Here is a 4,668-nt window from a genome sequence, read left to right as displayed (position 1 = left end):
TATCAGAGCCATGGAACACAATATAATCATGCATATCTTTGAACGTTGTTTTCCGCATAATGTGCCATTACGCTCACGTCCTAAAGGCATTAGGTAGTTTAGTAAAATTCAAGAATCATTTCAACATTTAGAAAAATCATATGCAAAAGTTAAAGCATGTCAAAAGGAAAATGATCTAGATGATGATTCCGATGAATATTATGTCGATCAAGTTGATGATCTAGATAAAGATGAGTTTGATAGGGACTATCTTGAGAGACAAGAAAATGAACAACAACAAAAAAAAACAACAATGTAGATATGGGGGGCATCTTTTAAATGACTCTTCCAATCGATTAGTCGGTAATGATTCCCTTATCTGACAAAACTAGGGGACAACAAATGCCATGGCCACAAAGATGTATGAGGAAATGCCTAAAGTTACCGCATCAGAGATATTCCATGGATGATAGATCGATGAAGAGGTTTGGAGACAATGTTGGTCAACTATTGGATGCAAAACAAACAAATATACTGAAGTCAAAAACCACACCTGGGCAGCCTTCGAGGTATGTTTTACATAATATAGTAGGTAATATGGTAGTTACTCTTCAGTAGGTTCAGGTTCGTAACCAACAACTTCTTGTAGCCACACAAGACATCAAAACCGAGATGAAAACGGTACTAAGTTAGAGATCTAGCACTTCAGATGCTTCATTATTTGGAGTACCTAGAGCTGGCCTTTCAAAACAAAATTTATTAAGCCCAGGTGCAAATCAAGGAGGAAATGATCTACCTTTGAAAGGCTGGCCCCTGACAGGTCTTGACCAACTTCGACCAAGACTTCTATAGACACAAAAATATTTCATTCAATCTCCACAACAATATCATCAGATTTAGATGTTAACTCAGCAACAACATCTTTTTCTCCAAGCACAAGCCCAAGGAAATTTGACATCTTCACCATGTTCTAATTTTGGTGATATGGAACACAGAAGACTTCGAATACTTTTGAGTAACATGTTGCAGGAAAGGATGGCCAAACTAATGATGTGGTTAAATGACCTAGAATTTTGGGTCTCCATTGCCATGACCTGAAGTAGACATCATATTGAAGATTTAAATAGCTCAAATCCAACAAAAATGGCAGCAACAACAATAGAGCAATCAATAACAACAACTTCAACAACATGTTTTGTCAAACCAGCAATCCTAGGTTACTAGCCATCAGAAGCAACAACAAGAGAAACTTGGTGTTGTTGGTGTTTCAGTTGAGGGGAGTATGCCAGAATATCATGGAAATGATTAGGCTGCATCTAAGAGTCAAAATGGAAGAAAAAGAAAGTAGCCTAGGTCATCTTTTGGTCCAGCTAATAGTTCAGTAACTACAAATACTACTAGTCCATCCCCAAGTTTTGCACCTCGGACTCCATCTACTCATACCCCTGGAGATGTAATGTCCATGGCTGGTGCATTTTATAATAGTGGAAATGCATCTAATACACTGATAATGTATGAATCTGACAAATCTGGGGCCCTTGCTTCACCATCCAATCCTCTAGATGATATAGATCGCTTTGTGGAAGAGGGGTCCTTGGACGATAATGTGGAATCATTTCTATCTCATGATGACACAAATGCTAAGGATACTATAGGTAGATGTATGAATGTTAGAAAATGGTTTTCATTTTCAGAGTTTAGTTACATTTAGGCCAGCACTAGTAAAGCTGTTTATTGCCACATTTCCCATGATGGAAAATTACTAGCTAGTGCTAGACATGAGAAGCTTCTGGATACTGAAGGAATTACTACATATGATCAAACTAGTACATATAGTACACAAATATTTTCCTTGGAAGTCCTATTGTCAAGAATGTTTATCTATAATCATATGGGGGGCATTGATGAAGCTTCTCTAGATCAATTGCCTCTTATTACAAAAATGACAAAGCATATTCAATTTAGGGCATCATAGAATCAAACTACTGTTGAAGATTTAGGATATTATTCTCCTATCTTTTTGTGGCTTTTACATGATTTTTATTTAGAATTACATGCAGATGGGAAAAGAATAACACCAAAAGATTATTTTGAACTTGCATTGAAGCTAATGGAGGGAAGAAAAAATGATATTTCTTCAAAGAATGAGATCCGTGAATCTATTCGGGCCATGTTTCCTGTGCAGGAATGTTTCACACTTGTGCACCTTGTAAATGAGGAGCATGATCCTCAACGACTTGATCAGATTGTTATAGAGAAAGTACATTCGGAATTTTGTGAGGGTCTTGATGCATTAGAAAAGTTTATTATCGAGCACACAAAACCAAAGAAAGTTGGATCAACAATCAAGAATGGTCCTTTCCTTTCAGGGTTGATAAAATCATTTCTAGATACTCTAAATGTTGTACCTGTGCTCTATATTTGCAATTATAACAACATTCAACCCTTTACACAACACTCGTGCCCTCTCCGCTTCAACATTCAACACTGCACCTGTGCTTGTAACGTCTACAGCGAAGGTGACATTTACAGGGCCACCATGGAGTAGCTATCCACCACAGAAGACCTACACTTGTTGTTCACAGATAGGTAGGCATCACATGAACCACTGACCACATTTGGAACATAGCAGGAGCCATGGAGAAGCACAATATTAATGTTGGGAAGGCACAGGTAGGGTCATGGTCAATGGACGTGACTCCAAGTGGATCCGTGGCATCAGTTTAATTGTCATTTATTTTTTTAATCCAATTTATATCAATGCTAAAAACTATAAGGAATAGTAATATAGTTTAATTAATTAATTAATTTTAAAAAATAAATGGAAATTAAACTGATGCCACAGATCTACTTTGGAGTCACGTTCGTTGACCATGACCCTACCTGTGCCTTCCCAATGTTAATACCGTGCTTCTCCGTGGTTCCTTCTATGTTCAAGGCATGGTCTATGGCTCCTGCGATGCCTGCCTACCTATGAACAACAACTGTAAGGGTCTTCCATGGTTGTTAACGGGAAAAGTGTCTATTCAGAACGACCCTATTCCACTAAGGTGTGACAGTGACCTTAGAAACAAACAGAGAAAACTACTTTTGTATTCTTCTTTATGAACTATAAACAAAGAGGAATAGGATGAACCAACCTGTGTCTTGCGTTAGTCCTTTGATCCAATCTCTCTCTCCTTTGACAGCTTCCAGCTACCTGCTTCCTTACTTTCCCAGCTTCACCAAGTTCCTGTAAGATCACAGAAGAAGAAAACTACAAAAAGACATGGATTTATATTCATAAATAGCTTAGGATCAGATTTAAGCTAAACATACAAATGTAACAAACATCAATGATACACAAGCATGTAGGAGAAACTCAAATAGTTTTATTGATATAACAAGAAGATCTAGGAGGAGTTACAACTGATGGTTCCCGATCCAGCATCAACCTCCTAGCAAAGAAGCCCCTCTTCACCTCCAACAAAGCATAAATCACCTAATACTCTGATTTCTATCTCAAAACCAACAGAAATTCTCTACAATGTACAATATTCCAGCCTCTGTATCTCTTGGATGAGGGATCCATATATAGATGTATGCAAAGAGGATGAGTCAGCTCATGAATTGGTTAGTGGCTTGTCTCTGTCAGTTCTTGCTTCCACTTGGAGACTGAGAGCCTCTTACTCATCCCTGGTCGAATTCAGTGAGGCAAGCGTCATTGGAGAAGATTATGGAAGCTTCCATTGTCTCTCCACCTCGTGGAATGACTCTGCCACTTGTCATTTCCCGCTCAACGCACCCTGGTAGTGCATTTAGGTGCGTTGCAACGCACCTAGCTAGTATATTTGGGTGCTATGCAACGCAGCTAGCCAGTGGAGCAGCTGAAATGATTCTGATTTGACTAGTTCTGAGCAGTTTCTGGTGGAGAACTTCTGGGAGAAGCTGTAATTTGTTGACCTTGTTGCTTTAGGAGTTAGAACAACACTTTTAGGGACTTAGGAGTCCTTGGTTTATGGACATTTCATGCTTATATCTGTAAGGCACAAAAATGTCTATAACAGTTGCCCCCTAAAGTATCAGGCCGTTTACCGGTGAAATGCTTTATTAGGAGGATCCAAAGTTCTTTCAATGCTGGGAGGAGACTTGTAATAAGATACAATACAATACATTATCTTCATACTGTTTTCATGATCTAGCTGAGGTGGGCATTCCCATGCTCAGCTTTATAAATTCATTTTCATGTACATAGGACATACAATCGTCTGATGGTAGACTGATGATTCTGATAGAGCCATCATCCTTTTGGTAGGATGATTATCTGTGCTGCAATGCTGTACATTTCAATGTTTTTATTTTCCTAAATATATATCGCAGCCCGGATGGATGAAACTAGATCCGGGGTCTTCAATCTCGTCCGATCTTCACTTGAAGTACAAGTCGATCCATGTGAGAAATGTTTTGAAGTCGAACATGGAAAGACATCTCTTGATTACCAGTCAATGATGTAAACTGTTAACAAGCGCGAGAGGAATCACCGATAATGATAATGACCCTCAAGGTACTGCAGTACAATTCACATGGTGTGAATGAAGGACTTGGCGTCGAACACCACGCAAAATCTTTCGGTCGAAGGTCATTGATGTATACCTATCGCCGGAAGCGAGAAACTTGCCATTGAGGCATGCAAGCTTCAAAGTACTGAAT

At 38.8% G+C, this 4,668-nt stretch overlaps 1 pseudogene; it reads left to right on the top strand.

The window, feature by feature from the left end:
• Positions 1–230: 230 nt before the first annotated feature.
• LOC149152936 (transcriptional corepressor LEUNIG-like) lies at positions 231–2,527 on the top strand (annotated as a pseudogene).
• Positions 2,528–4,668: the final 2,141 nt, after the last annotated feature.

Source organism: Pinus tabuliformis, chromosome 9, assembly GCF_031772625.1.
Source record: "Pinus tabuliformis cultivar Carrire ecotype Pingquan chromosome 9, CPIR1, whole genome shotgun sequence".
In the NCBI taxonomy this organism is placed as follows: domain Eukaryota; kingdom Viridiplantae; phylum Streptophyta; class Pinopsida; order Pinales; family Pinaceae; genus Pinus; species Pinus tabuliformis.
The sequence above is the reverse complement of the archived record's forward strand: the minus strand, read 5'-3'. Positions and strand labels throughout refer to the sequence as shown.